General features: G+C 41.1%; 1 pseudogene; it reads left to right on the forward strand.

The window, feature by feature from the left end:
• The first annotated feature begins 2,616 nt into the window (after window positions 1-2,616).
• Window positions 2,617-3,478, forward strand: LOC116873460 (annotated as a pseudogene).
• The last annotated feature ends 16,013 nt before the right edge of the window (window positions 3,479-19,491 follow it).

Genomic DNA, 19,491 nt, shown 5'->3' on the forward strand with positions numbered 1-19,491 from the left:
TGAGCCACACAGGCACCCCTCTGTGAGTCTTTTTTTATGCCACCACCACATTATTTTGATTACTATATCTTTATAATATAGTTTGAAATTAGGATGTATGAATGCCTTCTTCTTTCTAAAGATTGCTTTGGCTATTTGAAGTCTTCGTGATTTCTTGCAAATTTTAATATTTTTGTCATGTTTTTGTGAAAAATGCTATTGGAATTTTGATAGGGATCACATTAAATCTGTAGGTCGTTTTGGTAGTACAGGTATTTTAACAATATTAATTCTTCCAATCCACCAGTTTGGGATGTCATTCTATTTCTTTGTATCTTCTTCAATTTCTCTCATTCATAACTTTTTTTTTTTTTAAGATTCATTCACTTATTTGAGAGAGAGGGGGTACAGGGGAGAGGGGCAGAGGGAGAGGGAGAGAAGGAGATTCACCACTGAATGTAGGGCCTGACATGGGGTTCCATCCCATGACTCTGAGATCTTGACCTGAGCCAAAACTGGGAGTTGGATGTTTAACCAACTGAGCCACCCAGGTTCCTCTCATTCCGGTCTTATAGTTTTTAGTGTACAGATCTTTCTCAATAACCCAATCCAAATAATTTCATTAAAAGATGGGCAAAGAATATAGAGATTTTTCCATAGATTTCCCATATATGAAAAGATGCTCAAAATCACTAATCACCAGAGAAATAGAAATTAGAACCACAATGAATTACCACCTCACACCTGTTAGGATGACTATTACCAAAAGACAAGAGATAGCAAGTGTTAGTGGGGGAGTAGAGAAAAAGGAACCCCTCTACACTGTTGGTGGGAATGTAAATTGGCACAGCCATTGTGGAAAGCAATATGGAGATTCTTAAAAATATTCAAAGTGGAATTACCATATAATCTAGCAAGCCTAGTATGGTGTATATATCCAAAGAAATTGAAATCAGGGTCTCAAAGAGATATCTGCACTCCCATGTTCATTTCAGTATTATTCACAATATCCAGATATGGAAACAACCTACAACCTAAGTGTCTGTTCATGAACGAATAAGAAAATGTAATATATGTATACCCAATGGACTATTATTCAGCCATAAAAAGGAAGGAAATTCTTTCATTTATGACAACATGGATGAACCTCAAAGACATTATGTTAACAGACAGAGAAAGAAAAATATTGTATGATCTCACTTATCTGAGGCATGTAAAAAAGCCAAACTCATGGAACTAGAGAGTAGTATACTGGTTACCAGGGACTGGAGGATGGGGAAACTGGTAGACATTGATCAAAGTGTACAAACTTTCATCTAAATAAACAAATAATCCAGTTAAGAAATAGGGAGAAGACATGAATGACATTTTTCCAAAAAAGACAAGAGATAGCTACTGTTAGCCATGTCTAGATTTAGTATAACTCATCATCAGAAATACAAATCAAAACTTCAATGAGACATTGCCTCACACCTGTCAGAATGGCTAAAATTAACAACAAGGGAAACAACAGATGTTTGTGAGGATGTGGAGAAAGGGGAACCCTCTGACGCTGTTGGTGGGAATGCAAACTGGTGCAGCCACTCTGGAAAACAGTATGGAGGTTCCTCAAAAAGTTAAAAATAGAACTACCCTATGACTCAGCAATTGCACTACTAAGTATTTACCCAAAGGATATGTATATACTGATTTGAAAAGGCATATGCACCCCAAGGTTTATAGCAGCATTATCAACAATAGCCAAATTATGGAAAGCGCTGAAATGCCCATCAACTGATGAATGGATAAAGAAGAGGTGGTATATATATGCAACGAGAGATTTCTTGGCCATCAAAAGGAATGAAATCTTTTTTTTTTTAAGATTTTATTTATTTATTTGACAGAGATCGCAAGTAGGCAGAGAGGCAGGCAGAAAGAGAGGGGGAAGCAGGCTCCCCACTGAGCAGAGAGCCCGACGCGGGTCTCGATCCCAGGACCCTGAGATCATGACCTGAGCCGAAAGCAGAGACTTTAACTCACTGAGCCACCCAGGCACCCCAAAAGGAATGAAATCTTGCCTTTTGCAATTACATGGGTGGAGCCAGAGTGTATTATGCTAAGTAAAGTAAGTCAGTCAGAGAAAGACAAATACTATATAATTTCACTCATATGTAGAATTCGGGACACAAAACAGATGAACATAGGTAAAGAGGGGGTTAAAAGAGAGGGAGGCAAACCATAAGACAGACTGTTAGCCACAGAGAACAAACTGAGGGCTGCTGGAGGGGAAGTGGGCAAGGGGATGGGCTAAATGTGTGATGGATATGAAGGAGGGCACTTGTGTCGAGCACGGGGTGTTGTATGTAAGTGATGAATTACTTAATTTTGCTCCTGAAACTAATGTTACACTATATGTTAACTAAGTAGAATTTAAATAAAAACTTAAAAAATTTTTAAAAATAAAATAAAATTACCCTAAATACGTAAAAAAAAAGTACAAACTTTCAATTATAAGAGGAATAAATTCTGAGGGTATAAAGTACAGCACGGTGACTATAGTTAAAAATATTGTAATGTGGGATTTTCGGTGCTACCCAGGAAAGGGTCCATATGGTGGTGTTCTGCGTTCCCTTCATAACTTAAAGGGAAACTTTCACAATGTCCAGAGCCCTTGATGTCCTGCAAACGAAGGAGTAGAATGTCCTCAATTCCCTGCAGCAGGGACTCACTTGGGTGGCACCAGCCTTGACTTCCAAATGGAACAGTACAGCTACAAAAGGGAAAGTGATGGCATCTACATCATACATCTGAAGAGAACTTGGGAGAAGCTTCTGCCGGCAGCTTGTGCCATTGTGGCCATTGAAGACCCAGCTGACATCAGTGTCCTGTCCTCCAGGATTACTGGCCAGCAAGCTGTGCTGAATTTTGCTGCTGCTATAGGAACCACTCCCATTGCTGGAGGCTTCACTCCTGGAAGCTTCACTAACTGGATCCAGGCAGTCTTTGGAGAGCCGAGACTGCTGGTGATTACTGATCCCAGGGCTGACCACCAGCCTCTTACAGAGGAATCTTATGTTGACCTGCCTATTGTCGCTCTGTATAACACAGACCCTCCTCTTCACTACATGGACATCGCCATCCCTTGCTACACAAGGGAGCTCACTCAGTGCATCTAATGTGTATGCTGGCCTGGGAAGTTTGGTGCATGTGTAGCACCATTTCTCGTGAGCACCCCGGGAGGTCATGTCTGATCTCTACTTCTAAGAGATCCTGAAGAGATTGAAAAGAAGGGCAGGTTGCTGCTGAGAACTCTGTGACCAAGGAGGGATTTCAGGGTGGATGGATTGTTCCAGCTCCTGAGCTCACTGCTACTCATACTGAGGTTGAATAGGTGCCCTCAGTGCCTAGTCAGCAGTTCCCTGCTGAAGACAGGAGCGCCCAGCCTGCCACGGAAGACTGGTCTGCAGCTGCCATTGCTCAGGCCACGGAATGGGTAGGAACAACCACTGAGTGGTGTTAAGCTGCTTTTTCCACAAAGGCAAACAAAATGGAAAGAAGGTTGATGGAAAATAACCAGTTTCTCAAAAATAAAAAAAATACTGCAATGTGGGCCTCACTGGGTTAAGCAAAAAACTCTTGGTTTCTACGCAGGTCATGAACTCAGGTTGGAAGATCGAGACCCCCATGAAGCCTGTGCTGGGTGTGGAGCCTGCTTGGGATTCTCTCTCTCCCTGTCTCCTTCTGCCCTCCCCCACACTCTTTCTCTAAAAATAAATAAATAATTAATTAATTAAAAATAAATATTGTAATGTGTACTTGAAATTTGCAAGAGAGTAGATCTTAAGTGTTTTCATCATATCAAAATAAATAAAAATGTGAGGTGATGAATGTGTTAGTTAACCTTATTGTGGTAGTAATTTCACAATGAATACACATTACACAGTACACTTACAGATATAATATTTATTTGTCAGTTATGCCTCTGTAAAGTTGTAAAAAGTTTTTGCAAATAAAAAGATGACAAAAAAAGAGAGAATTGTTATGAATGGAAAGGAGAAAATCATATCATTATAAGGAGAAAAGTGTAAACATGTTGGTAGTCATGGTTTTGGAAACACTAAAAATTTAATTTAATTGAAATGTGATATTAATTTATCTGGTGGAGAGAAAAACAGCATTATGATGAACAACCTAACTTTTCTATATGTTTTTTTATTAGAATTATATTGTCACATTGGGTATTAGGGGGAGATGTTTATCAATTTTCCCTCCTCACACTAGCAACGTGAGAGTTTACTCATACTCATAACTCTACTACTTGCCTGCCTTCCCCAAATAATCCTTACCATTGACTGAGAAATAACTTTATCCATTTAGACTGACCTTTAATTTTAAATGATAGGCATTACAAATCTAATTAGAGATTTAATTAAAATGTGACTTTACTAACCTCTGTGAGATGGATTTCTAAACTTCAGGAATAATATTAAACTCTTTAGCTCATCAAAAACAATAAGTATGCTCATGAGACTTTCCAGAAGGAAAAATAATTTAATAAACACCGTGAAACTACTTAGCTTGACTTCTATCCCTCAGCATTTCTTGTTATCCTTTTTCAATATCGTCCTATCTAATTATCTTATCTCCATTCCCTCTATCCCAAATTCATCTTCCATGTAGATCATCCCATTGGGGGACTCTTTGAAGAACACCCATTTGATCACATTATTCTCCAACCTGTGCCCTTAATATCCTTCAGAAGCTCCCTGTTACCCTCCAAATAAGTCTGAACCCTTTGTCATGGCATACAGGGTCCTTCGTGGTCTTGAGTCTGCCTATTTCCCCATTCTTACGCCTTTTTTGTTTCACACTGTACATTCATAGTAGATATAGCCACATCTGCAGTCTAAAGTTCCTAAGATGTGCTACTTTTTTTTTTTCCTCTGCCTCCGCATTTGCCGTTCCTTTCCCCTGGAACACTATTCCAGGGTAAGTTTCTCATCCTTTGAAAAACAGCTTGTACATTGCCTGCTGTTACCTCTCATGACAGACCCTACTATGCCATGAGTTCACCACACCCTAATTCCTTTTCCCTCTGGAGTAGGTTAAAATGCTTTCCCAGGCTCCCTCAAAGCTCTGATTGTGAGCTTGTGTTCTGATGAAACCTGACCCCTAAAATCTCCTGGATGATACCCTGTTGTCTCCCTAGTTTCTGATCGCCTGACAGATGCAAAGGATTCAGTGGAGGACTCCCAGGTCCTAGGGGATAGTGGAGCTACTAGATTGAGCAAGCCTGTTTACAGTTGGGCCATCTGACTAGGAACACCCATGAGGACTACGGCCTGAGCAAGGAATAAACCTGTATTGTGTGAGGTCCCTAAAGCTTGTGGGTTGTTTGTTATTGCCATTATCCCACAGCAAATAATAGATCTCCCTTCATGCCTTTTCCTCCAAAGACACTACCATTGGGAAAAAGTTAAGTGTGAATAAAGCACCCCTCTTCAGACTCAGGCTAGGATTGGTTTATTGATGTAAATAAGAAAGAGAAAATGTCTTCCATCATAAAGTTCAGATTCAGGTTTGGAAGACAGCTACTAAATAACAAAAATTTGAAGTGTAATTTTAGGCCATGCTAGCGCTGTGAAGCAAGATGAATTGGGGGGAGGGAATGGAGAATGAAGAGAGAGGGGTCCATTTTATAATGTAATCAGGGAAGGCTTTTTGAGGATGTTGTACTGAGCTGGATAGGGTGGGGGATATGCCCCATGAAGATGAGGATACTAGAAAAGGGGATGGGAAGTTGAGGACCTTAGGTGGGAAGTAGTGTGGCTGCTTACAGCAGGGATTACAACAACTCAAAGAAGACAAAGGAGGCCAGTATGGCGGAAGTAGAGTGAATGAGCAGAAGAGAGGCAAGATGGAGTTCAAGGAGGTGGGGGAGGAGCCTCCGATCATGGAGATTCCCTTGTGGAAATCAGGAGTCACTGGGGGATCGTTTGAAATGATCACTCTGGATGATGTGTTGAGAACATCGTGTGTCTTGGGTGTGGGCAGACCGCCACCTGATTCCAGTGCCTGGGATCCAGTGTAGGCTCTCCCTCCAGTCCCTTCTGAGCAACGAGAGCCAAAGGTAGATGCGTTGGCAGCATATGTGGGATGTTCGGTGCCTCCCTCGTCTCCCAGCCTCCCTTTGGATGCCATCTCCCCTCAACTTTCTTGACATTTCGTCCAATTATTTACAAAACTTTTTTTAAAAAAATATTTTATTAAGCCTCTTTTGATATGTGGAAGGAAGATCTCAGTGTCTGGTCAATGAAACAGCCAGAACTTGGATTATATCTATTTTTCAGTGAAATTAGAAGCAAAGTCTTCAGTCAGGAATGAGATGAGAGTGGGAGTGTGAATGGGAGAGAGAACGAGACTGCTTATTTTAGAGAGCAAAGAGTAAATTCACTAGGAAAATGTAGGGTTTTATTTTGTTTGTTTGTGTTTTTTTTAAATAGGGTCATCAGGGATTAAGCAGGGATCAGTCATTGTGTTGAGGATTGTGGCAAGGGAAGGATTAAAATATACAGTCCTTCCGCAAGAAATATAGACTAGTTGGAGAAACACTAAGTAAGAGTAAATAATTTAAAGGCTATGCTTCATTCTTTCAACCATTTATTTACTCAACAACAATTTACTGATGATTAGAGTAGATGGCTAAAACACAGCCTCTGCTTAGAGTCTAATAGGATGAGGGAAAAAATGAGCTCTTTAATAGAGGTCTACACACTAAGAAGGCAACATATGTGTTTGTTAGGGGGAGTGTGTGGTCCAGAAGAGCTATTGACCGAGAGGTTGAGCCCTGAAGGACGAGTAGGAGACCCCAGGTTGAGGACTGGGTTGGGCAGGTAGGCGCACACAGAGTAACGAAAGACACAATGAAGAACAGAGAACATAATGTAACTCAGAGATGAGACAACTATTGGACTTAGGTATGGTCAGGGAAGGCTGCGGTGGGAAGTGAAACTTGAATTTGGAAGGATCTGAGAGGAGGATCCTAGGGGGAGGAGTCCTTGGTTGGGAAGAGCATTTGTGACAGAGGTGGAAATACTGAAAGCATGTGTTGAGGTGGTCAGGAGACGTACCTGGTGTGTGGAGCCACCACCAGAAGCACTGTGTGTGTTACAGATCACCTTCTCCTCCCGCAGAGTCGCAGGTGATGAGGTGGGGGAAAGGCTGCCTGGGCTAGCGGGCTTCGATTGCCAAGGATCTCCAGGCTCTAACTCTGGTGTTCAATTGTCTTTGCATGAATACGAAAGGAGGCATTTTTCTCTTTGTCTGTTCTGGTCTCATCAAGCCATAGACCATTGTTTTTTATTTTTATTTTATTATGTTATGTTCATCATCATATAGTCCATCATTAGTTTTTGATGCAGTGTTCCATGATTCATTGTTTGTATATAACACCCAGGCCTCCATGCTATCTGTGCCCATTGTCGAACCTAGTGTAATTTCCTCAGGCATTTGAGATCATCTAGGGATGGACAAATATCCCTCAGGAGGGAAGCTAGGTGGCACCACGTTACTGCCCAGCCACTGATCTTTCAGAGGCTAGGGCCCGCTGAGTGTTGAATATGTTTAGGTGAATGCAAAACTCTTTAGCAGAGCTTTGAGATAGATGGTCTGGAAGCCTTCTGGAGAAAGAAAAATCTGTTCTTTTGTGGTTTTTTATGTAATGAATCACTTTATTTGGCTGAGAATTAGCTAGCTGGTGTGCCTGAATGATCCTGTGTGGGACATAATTCTGTTTGTAGATGGAGATGGCTCTGTATTTGGCTATTTGAGCAATTCTTTATTATACTCTGTAAGTAAAGCACTGAAGTGATCAACGATAGATCACTATCTCCTTCTAAGCTTTAAAAAGAAAAGAAAAATGTCTTTTTTGTTCCTTAGTTAGAATTCAAAAGATGAAGATGGGAAATAAAGCTGCCTTCTCTTGCCATGGAAGAATTAGGATTCCCCATCAAGGGCTAATGACAGTTAAATGAGTGTTTGCCTGCACAACCTGCTGCTGTTTTGATTTCCTCAAAGTTTTCTTTTCTGGGGAAAGTGGCACTGAGAGCTAGATGAATTTAATAACCCTTTCTACCTGATGTAGCCATTCAGCAAGCTTCAAAAAATAAGGCGCTTGCCTTTGCGGCAGAGAGAAACCGGAAAGGTGTCTAGACATCTTCCACTAATAGAACACGTTGGTCTAAAACATGAATGTACTGTGGAAGAAGTGCAGGGAAGAGCATAAAGCAAATTTATTGAACAGGGAACGACTTCTGTAAAGCTTTGTAGTTTACATGAGAACTTTGGACCCTGCCCCCCATTTTTCTCTTGACTCCCACTTTTTATTGTATGAAATTGTCTGTTGTCTAAGTTAGTAAGACTGAACAAAACATTTAATCCTCCTCCTCTCTAATACATCAATTTCAGAGTCACCTCTTGCAGGAAATCGAGGAGCTGCATGGGTCGTTGACTACGGTTGTTAGTTTGGGGTCAGTAGGACACAGCTGAGGTGAGCTAGGAACTCCCCAAGGCCATACAACGTGGAGAGGTTGGGAATTCTACTAACTGTCCACTACTATTTGAAGGGTGGTAGGAAGTGGAGAAGCTCGGCAGGTCAGATGCCATCCTGACTCACAGGGCAAGGTCGGTGGGTTTCAGATAGAGCCCAGAGTCCAATGGTAGTCATGGATTGAGTAGAAACTGGACTGGACAAGAGAGGAGAGACTGCAAGGGGTACAGACTCTGAAAGTTACAGGATTGACCAGTGAAAACCATGTTATGTTTTCCATTCCTTCCTGGCCACATGCTGATGTAATTTTTACAAACCTGGAATTAAAACCGTGTTTAATGAATCCTAAAGTCTCTTCCTAAAGGAGGTGAAAAAGTGATTGAAACCAAGATTTTATTTATTTATTTGACAGACAGAGATCTCAAGTAGGCAGAAAGGCAGGCAGAGAGAGAGGGGGAAGCAGGCTCCTCGCTGAGCAGAGAGCTCGATGCGGGGCTCGATCCCAGGGCCCTGGGATCATGACCTGAGCCGAAGGCAGAAGCTTTAACCCACTGAGCCACCCAGGTGCCCCAAAAGTGATTGAAACCAACATCCTTTTTAACCTGCCCTGGATCGTAGTTTTATTGCCTTCATGAATAACTGCCTAGGTTATATTCCCAACATTGTATGAAAACACAGGCATTTGGGCCCTAGGACTGTGAGTAGGTGGAACTGTCCTATTCCAAAATTGTAATAAAATTTGGCCATTCAGAATTCAGTAGGGTGTCAGAACACATGACAAATTTGTAGTTAGTGAAACAAAAATGGTAGGCAAATACCCTGTGAGATTAATTAGGTCTCTGAAAGCCCGATTGTGGTAATGGGAAAGTTAGAATAAAAGACATACCGTGTTTCCTACCATGGGTCTGTGTGTGTATTCTGATTACCTTAGGTTAAAATCGATCAGTTGTGGTTTTGAAAAGTCCTGAGTATTTTTTCATAGAATACATAAACGAATTTGATTTTTAAAAAATGAACAAAAGCTAAATGCAGCTCTTCGTAAAAGGACTTGTTTCTTTGTTTAATAAAACTTTTATTGTTAAAATAGTTCTCTTCCTCTCTGTTACTCTCTCTACTGAATCCCATTGAGGAACAAATTTCTTTACTTCACAGAATCAGGAAAGTCACCGAGATCTGAACCAGCCTGTAAACCCTATGATTTTACCATGGCCCCAAATCATCATAATTCATAATCGTAGTAGGAAACACAGAGGATTCACTATGTGCTACAGTCTGTATTAGGTTCTTTACACACATTAATCAAATTAATCTTCACCGTAATTCTGTGAAGTAAGTTATCAATTCATTAAAAATTCAAAGCAGTTTTCAGATATCATGTAAGGATTGCTGGAATCTTCTGAATGTTGTGAAGTTACTGGTAATCTAAAGTATTCCTTTCAGTTCTGCTTTGAAGATAATGTTCCAAGGATCTCTATTTCTCCCTAGAGTTCCATTTCCCACAGCAGAAAGCTGATTGTAGATTTGAGAAGAGCATCTCATTTCTTGAGTTCTAGGTAAGACACATTAATAGGACGAGGCTGGGATTTATTGCTTTTCTCAGCAGCTTTATTGAAAAGCACATAACATTCTACTGGCTGAGAACGGATGTTTGTTCTGTTCTTCTAAAAAATGCATCATTGTGCATTTTATTGAAGCCAAAGTTAAATAATTCTTTCTTTTTTATCAGGCCAAAGGTAGGTAACAGTCTGGGGATAATTTTCTGTTATCCCAAGTGTCCTCTGGTAGCCTAGATTATGACGGTGAATTGTCCCCCTGATAAATTCCTGGGGTTGAGGGATGTGTTTCTTGTCAACCAGACCCCCGTTTTCTCCAGAAAGAGGAGGAATAACAACCCCTCAGTTATTAGGGCTGTAATAGTTTCCTCACTCAGCATGACCTTGGTTTCCCATTTTCATAACCCAGGACAGTGTGTTCCCTTTCAATTGAGCAGAAGCAGGACATGGTTGTTGTCAGTCAGCTTTGTTAGATGTTTGCAAACTTTGGAGGCTAGTTTTGGTATTTATTTCCTCCATGAAGATCATGGGTTTGAGACAAGCTGAAAATGTTCAGCCTCTGCAAGATGTCCCAGGGTATGCTCCGTCTGGTGTCTTGAGACAGTCTAGAAGCCCAAGATCCACATGCCAGCTTCCCTGGTCACTAGCCTTGGGACCACGAGATAGTCACTCAATCTCTTGGGACCTCAGTCTCCTCAACTGACATCAGGAAGATTCGATACAATATCAAAATAATGTTAATATTAATAATAATAGCTGACATTTGTTGGTGTTTTTCTGAGAGCCTTAGATGGCTTCTCTCATGTAATCCTCACTACAACACTTTGGAAGCCAGGAGCTAGTATTACCTCATTTCACAGAGGCATTGACTGAGCTAGGGAGGGACTGGGTCACCCACTTGTTTAACGCAGTGAGAGGTAGAGACAGTATTTAAGGTCAAATAGAGTCTATTTATTCTCCAATTGTGATCCGTAGACCAGCGGCATCAACAATATCTGGGAACTTGTGAAAATGCAAATTCTTGGGCATACTCTAGACTGACTGACTGAATCCATATCTTTGGATGGGAGGCCCAAGAATCTGTGTTTTAACAATCTCTTTGGGTAATTCTGGTGTACATTAAAAGTTTATAAACATTGTTCTAGGAGCTGTGTTTTCAATCCCTATATTATGATTTTCTACATTCAGTGAATTTTTCAGAGTGTCTGGAACGCTCAATGGACTTTGTCTGGTAATGTGGTTGTCTCCTTCCTGCCCCACTGCTCTCTATTCGCCCTTCCCTCCTGCAGCTGGGCGCCTTACCCAGAGAAGGGCCTGGCCTAGAGAAGCAGCCAAGGGCATTTGAAGAGTATATTCTTTTCTGTGGCTGCCTATACCCTTCCCTTTGTTCATGCATTATCAAAGGCAATGCATATTATTTTTGCTGCCAGAAGCCTTCCTATTTTACAATTCAAAAAAATGCACAAACTATTGGAAATTCATCTGAATATGAGAACTTGGTCCTGTTTAATGCATAAGCTTCCCCTCATTCCTACCAAAGGGACTCTGATAGACTTTATCTGTTCCAGGAGATTTTGAGGCTTTTCGGTATGCGAATTAACCAGAGAAACTGCGTACTTCTCTTCTCTTGGAAAAAAGTCAAGTTATGTTTAAGGCCACCAACGATAACAGATGCTGTAAATACAAAAATCTGACGTATAGTCAGATTGTTTATAAACCCTGAAGAAGCTTTAAAAATACTTGCAGAAAAAAAATGGAATTTTAATTTTTTTCTATGTAGCCTCCAATCGATCCAAGTCACGATCAGCTGTTAATACTGTTAATACATTTTTTCAAAAAGTCCAAATTCCTCCCACTTAGTTGCAAATAGTGAGGGGTATGAAAGTAAGTTTGCATTTGAAGAGTGTTAAGAGAAATATAACTGAGAAAAAAAAAGAAAATTCTGGCAGGAAAGAGAAAAAGTATGTTTATGTATACCTTTATTTTTAAGTTTCTAAAAAGTACTATTAGAAAAATTCTGAAAGTATAATAAAGTACAAGAGAAAAATAAAGATCACTTGTATTTTCATGATTCAGTACTGTTAATGCATGTACCATGTACCTTTTTAGACTTTTTTTTTTTTTACATATATAGACATTTGTATTAGAGATCTCTATTTTACCAAAAATTAGATCTTACTTTGTATTCTGTTTGGTAAATGCAGTGGGTCTCACTTCGTGGCAACATATGTAGATGTGTATAGCTCTCTAACTGGGAACAGTTAGTTATAATTCTGATGTCCTTGGCTTCCATGTTGTGTCTACTGAGACATGACCAGTGTCACATGTTCAGAATAGAGGGAGATGATTGGGGGGAACATGCTATGCCTCCTATAGTCGGTCACTTCAAAACCAAATAAAATAACTAATGTGGAGCTCCTGAATCATTCATTCTATTGCCCATGGCTTGCTTGCCTGGTTGCTTATGAATTTCAATAAATGCATTTTACATTTACTAAATACTGTGCAGTTTTGCCTTGGAAAGTTCAACTTAAGGCACATTTCTGTGATTAATAGCTCCCTTCCCTTACCAATGCAGATATTCCAAAATAAAGTCTGATTTCATTTCTTTTGTTCTTTTTTTTTTTCTTCAGGGAAATTCTGCCCAAGGGAAAGCACTTTTAGGGGGATTCCAGGGATCAAATCCAGGCCATTTGAACCATATCTTAATTGTTTACTTATTGGGAATACTTAGGGATAAAAACCTTACCGTAAATCTTAAGGAGTCCAGGTTTAGGTTTTATCCACACATAAACTGGCTTGGGGCAAAACAAGGTCACTGGAATTCCATGAAGCAGGTAGTGATGAGCTAGTTGCCAGCTGGGTGCACTTTGCTGCCTTTTTCTCAAGCTGATTCTTCCTGAAAGCGAGACCAAGAATATTTCTTTTTGGTGGTGGGTTTTTCTGTCTTTCAAACAGAAGGGCTCTCCAAGCACAATCTGGAGATCTCTCACACATTCCCAAGAGATGTTTACTCTAAAGACTTGCCAATTCAGAACAGGATAATCTGTCTGAATCTGATAATAGGCAGAGGTGGATCCTTTCTTTTGGGAAAGAATATTACCTGAAGAACATTCAGGGTTGGAACACATGCAGGAGGGTCATCTCTTTCTGCTCCACATCAAGGCACTCCAGAAATAACATATACTGCTGTGGGACATGGGAGAACATGAGAACAGATTCTAGGCAATGGCTGAATTGTCCTCGGACAGGCAGAGAGCATTTGGGCACTTTAAGAATAAATGATTTTTTTTTTAAGATTTTATTTATTTATTTGGCAGAGAGAGACACGGCGAGACAGGGAATACAACCAGGGGAGAAGCAGAGGGAGAGGGAGGAGCAGGGAGCTCGATGTGGGGCTCAATCCCAGGGCCCTGGGATCATAACCTGAGCCGAAGGCAGACGCTTAACGACTGAGCCACCCAGGCACCCCTGATTTTTTTTTTCTTAACGGATCAGAATTCCTCTATCACTTCTTCCTAGGTAGATATATATAAAACAATAGTTGTCTAGTGTATTAATAATTTTCACTTTCTGCTTCTCCTCTTTCTAGAGAATAGATGGCATTCTCTATAATTTGTATAGTTTAAATAAAGACTATAAATTATATATTTAAAATGTAACAAGTAATTCTAGTTTAGAGGCTGGGCCTTAAAAAGGAAATTAGAAAAACTGAACCATATATCTACCTTTTACCCTAATTCTGTGACTACCCAAAGTCAAAACAACCCACTGAGGATAAGCCACAATGGTTATTAGAAACTTGAGGGCAAAAATAGACATTCAAGAGAACAAAATGTTTTTAGAAACCTAATTTGGTAATTTATGTAGATATTCCCTCCTCAAGGAGGTGGAGCATAACTTCCCAGCCCTTAAATATGAGCTGCTTATAATGACTTCTTTCGGAAGAATACAGTACGGAAAAGGGCATGGAGAGTAACTTTATAAAAGAGACACCCGTCAAACACCACCCAGCCAGGTGATCAACATTAACTTTAGTAGCGTTAAAGCATGTTGACAGCATTTAACCTTGATATGTGATGAGAATGGCACTTTGTGGTCTTCTTCCCCCAAACCTATAACCCCAGTATAATCAGGGAAAAAAAAAAAAAATAACACCAGGCAAAATTCTAGTAAATGCGCATCCTACAAAATATCTGACCAGTAGTCCTCAAAATAGAGCCATCAAAAAACAAGGAAAATTTGTGAAATTGCCATAACAAAGAGAAGGCTCGGGAGACATCATAATTAAATGTAATGTGATGTCCTAGATAGGATCCTGCAACAGAAAAATCAAATAAGAACTGCGGAAATAAAATATGAGCTTTGGTTCAGACACCGAATAAAGTATGGACTTCAGTTATTAATAAGGTATCAATATTGATTAATTAGTTATGACAAATGCATCACTGCTAACGTGAGATGTTAACAATAGGAAAAACTGGGTGTGTGATCTATGGGAATTCTCTGTACTATCTTTGCAGCTTTTCTGTAAATCTAAAACTATTCTAAAATTAAAAATTGTAAAATATATAATTTAAACAGAAGCCCCCTGGGTGGCTCAGTTGGTTGAATGTTTGACTCTTGGTTTTGGCTCAGGTTATGATCTCAGGGCTGTGGGATCAAGCCCCCAGTTGGGCTCCACGATCAGTGTGGAGTCTGCTTGAGATTCTCTCCCTCCCCCTCCCAATGAATCGTGTGTGTGTGTGTGTGTGTGTGTGTGTGTTTGTTTGTTTGATATAAATAAAATCTTTTAAAAATATGTAATTTGACAAAAAACATTTGTTTTTAAATATATATTTAATGTGGAAAACCCATGCCAATATTGAAAAAGGGCAAAAAGGATATCCTTGGGAGAGGGTATAGAATGGGCAATGGCCCCAAGTGAGAAAGCATGTAGTGAATTTGACACTGGGCATGGCTGGAGCACAGAGCATAAAAAGGAGGGAGTAGTGAAAGATGATTCCATACAAGTTAGTTTGGGACTATTCATGGGGGGTCTTATTCCACGCTAAAAAGTTTGTCCTTTCTATAGGCAATGAGAAGCCATTGAATGCTTTTAAGAACAGAAGTGACTCTATAACAAGTCTGGTCTTGTTGTGGAGAGCTGACTCATGCCAAATAAGGAGAATGAATTAGCACAGGAATTTAGAGGCAGAAAGATCCCTCCTGCCCTGCTAAAGCCAACTAGGGAAGGCATATGACTAAATTAAGGCAATGACGTGGATGTGGGGAGAATAGGCTGGTGAGAAGAAGTTAATCCTTCCCCATCTGCATGTTATTTACTCATTTAGTAAGCCAACCTACAGATCTGGGGGTTTCTGTATACAGCCCAAAGGATAGTGCACCCCGCCCCTCAGGCTGTATACAGTGGCCACGTGCTCTGTGAATGGCGTCCCCTTGACCAGAGCCATGGCAGACCTTTAGGGTGCCCACTCTGGCAGGCGTAGAGCTAGATGCTGAGAGGACAGTCTTGAATAGAACAGCTGTAGCCCTGCCTACACCGAGGTCTCCCTCCAGCCAGAGCCACACCAAGACGGGTGGCTACCCCCGGCAGGGGAATAATTTGTCATCCCTTAAACTGTGAGAGAGGGATCGGGGTGTTTTTAGTGGAAGTGTTCTGCCTCTTCTCTTGAGTCTAGAGCAATTTAGCTGTCCTCAAATCTGTAAGTGTCATCCAGCAAAGCAGAAGCCCTGGGGCTAATTCCTTCCAGCTCCTGAGAATGCAGTTAAACTTGTTGCTTTGATATTTTTCCTTCTTGCTGGGAGGAATTTATTGTTTCTTCCGTATTTAGTGCTCTAAAAGTGATGAGGTCAACGCAAACTGCTTCCTTCTTATGACAACTTGGCCAGGTTTTAGCATTAAGTGGTTTTGACTCACCTTTCAGATTGGTGTTTGGGATAGTTGGCTGGCTGGGTTTCCTCTTAATCCAGCCCTGGTCTAATGTGGAAGATAGACAGTAAATAAACCTCATGAATATTTCATTGGAATTAACTTGACTTTGTGACTTAAGTAATAGAATTACCCCAGCAATTCCCAGGCAAATCTCTTTACCATTATTCACCCAGCCCATTCCTGAAGCTTCTAAGGGAATAAACAGCTTACGCCCCCGTGGGACACCTTAGAGAGAGTCTGAATGAGGCCAGTGGTGCAAAGCAGCCCACCTGTGATCACCGTTCTCCAGATCCAGCAGATGCTACTTTCTCTCTCCCAGCAGAGCGCATGGGAGTGAAAGCCTTATAGAAACACTGCTTTATCCTGACTATAGATTTTTGTCAAGAAACAAAATCATTTCTCCAGATAACCAGCTTTTTAATATAAATGCATAGAAATCACAGCAAGAGGGGCAAGAGGCAAGGTGGGAGCTTAGTTTTGCTGGGTATAAATCCTGTCTGTTGGATGGGTGGGGTTCCAAAGTGGAGAGAATAGACTGGAGGCAAGCGAACATTACCCTTTAGCTTTTTTTGGAATGGTTGGAATGGGCCAGTTGACAATCAGCAGGTTGGTCAGTGAAATTTGACTTCAGAACCTACTACTTACTCCTGAATAGTTTCCTGGTCTTTCTGTGTGCCCTTTTGTAGCTAGCTGCTCTTTCTCCCTCCCTGCCCAATCTGCAGTAGCTAACTCTAATCCAGATGGATTCATCTTCCTTGGGAGACAGGAAGGCTTCGCCCTGGAAAAACACTACAGGCAGGAGGTAGGAGCTGAGAGGGTCTGAGGGCCTGTGTAGAAGGGCTTGCTGGGGAAGACTTCAGATTCACAGGGAGAAGGAGCTGCTCATCCAGCTGTTCCCTCAGAGGCAGAACAGAAAGCTGGGAGATTCGTGGCTCTGCTAAGCCCCTGGCCTCCTGAGGGCATGTTCAGCAGTGATGCTGAGGAAACATTCAGCAGTCAGGAGATTTTTATCTGTTGACTGTCTGACTTCACGTTGAACTCCAATTCTCTCACGTACAAGTTGAGCAGGTTACTTACCCTCCTGGAACTCAAGCTACCTCATCTATAAAATGAGGTGACAATGGATACCACCTTGCAGGACCTTTGCTATGAAGGGTGAATGAAATGGCACCACGCACGGTGCCTAGCATGTAGTCAAGCACTCAAGGCAGCTGGTAGCTATTCTTTTTTTAAAAAGAAACCACATCAAAATGGCACGTGCTACTGTTTTCCATTCAGATGGAATAAATACTGGTCCTGTTTCCACTGAGAGGAGGGTGGAGATGCATAGATGTGGGGCGGGCGGGGGGGAGGAGGAGAGTCTCAGCTCGACAGGATTGTGTCAGGCAGCTGGTGACACTGGTGCAGCTCAGGCAATTGCAGAGAGGCTCTGAGTGACACTTCTCCTACTCCCGAAAGGCTTAATGCCGAAATAATGACATGGATGACAGGTTTTCATTTCCCCCCCAATTTTCCTGCCTACATGGTTAATCTAGGGGCGCTATCTGTGTGCCCGTATCTGAGGAGGAATATAAAATTCTAACAAAGATATCTAAAATGTATTACATTTTTGCATCCAAGGATAGTACACTGCAAATCGATCCAGGGACTGACCTAACAGGTAAACAGAAACAAAATCATACCATACTTAAAATTTTAAGAAGCTGCATTCTGGGGCCAATAATTTGAGCACTCGCTATATTTAGACAAATTCAAATGGGGGGGGAACCAAGTGACTGTAGTAGTTACTAAACATTAGGATGAGTTATTTAATGGAGAATAAGTTCCCATTTCTCTGAGGTGATTTGGAAGTGACGTTGCCCGAGGGATGGATGAGCTAGTGGGACAGCCCGAGTTCACTCAGCTCTATGCCATTCGGTGCAAGGGCTTGTGTAAATGCTTTCTCTTAGCCATTTTGCATAGCATCTCAGATTTAATTATATATTTTTAATCATATCTCCTTTCTCAGCCAGAATATACCAGTATATATATTCAGCGTTAATAGATTTACCTCTAGTCACTCATCCTATAATTACAAAAACAATTAGCAGTAATACTAAGCATTCATTATGTTTACTAGGTATCAGGCTTGGTGCTAAGCCATTCAAATGCTTTACATCGTCTGAGTTTTATGTTTTATATTTAACTTACTCCTTGACCATGCCAGCTGGGTGTCCCATGGGCATTTCAAATGTAACAGGACCAAAGAAGATTTGAGATTTGTTCCAGTGACTAGTATATTTTCCATCTTAGTAAATACGACTGGCCACCCAGTTGTAGACATATATAGCAGTCATCTTTGATCTTGTTATTTCACTCATATTCTGTATCCAATCTCTCAGACAGTCCTGTTGTTCCCATCTGCCCACTTCTCTCCAAACCCTCTCTCACCATCATCCTAGAACAAGCTCCCACCACTCTTCACTTCGGTCACTGTACTCCCCTCCTCCCACCTTCCACAGTTGTTCCCTAAACCCGTTGAACACAGAGATCAGAATGATTCCCCCTTTCCAATGTTTTACTATGCGAATTTTGAAATATGCCGCAGAGTTGAAATAATTTGGTAGTGAATATTCATACCTACTACCTAGTTTCTGCCATTAACATTTTACTTCTACACATTAGTTTGTTAGGGCTACCATAACAAAATATCACAGACTGGATGGCTTATGCAACAAAAATTCATTTTCTCAGAATTTGGGAGGCCAGAAGTCCAAAATCAAGGTGTCGGCAGGTTTGATTTCTCCTGAAATCTCTGTCCCTGGCTTGCAGTTGGCCATTTTATCATGTGTCCTGGGATGGCTGACCTTCAGTCTGTGTTATCTGCATCCTCATCTCTTCTTTCTGTGAGGATACCACTCACTGGAATAGGACCCACCCATATGACCTCATATTAACTTAATTACCTTTGCAAACTCCTATCACCAAAGAGCGTTCCATTCCAAGGTACCAGGGCTTAGGACTTCAACATGTGAATTTTGAGATGACACAGTTCAGCCCGTGACGCATATTCTTGCTTTACTATATTTCTGGCCATGCACCTATTCCCCTGTTCATCATGAAGCCACCTTCATTTGGGTGTATTTCAAGTAAATTGCAGATATTACTACCCTTCCCTGTAAAAATCCTTCAGCATACTTATAATTAATGGGAGTTCAATAATTATGTGGGTGTTTTTGTTCATTTGTTTTATTTTTTTAAGATTTTATTTATTTATTTGACAGACAGAGATCACAAGTAGGCAGAGAGGCAGGCAGAGAGAGAAGGGGAGGCAGGCTCCCCGCTGAGAAGACAGCCTGATGCGGGGCTCGATCCCAGGACCCTGGGATCATGACCTGAGCAGAAGGCAGAGGCTTTAACCCACTGAGCCACCCAGGCGCCCCTGTTTGTTTGTTTTAATGTAAGATATAAATCTTGAGTTTACATTTGCTGAGTTTGGGCAACTGTTGAACCCTAAC

The sequence above is a fragment of the Lontra canadensis genome, unplaced genomic scaffold, assembly GCF_010015895.1.
Source record: "Lontra canadensis isolate GAN:19392208 unplaced genomic scaffold, GSC_riverotter_1.0 scaffold33, whole genome shotgun sequence".
NCBI classification, from domain to species: domain Eukaryota; kingdom Metazoa; phylum Chordata; class Mammalia; order Carnivora; family Mustelidae; genus Lontra; species Lontra canadensis.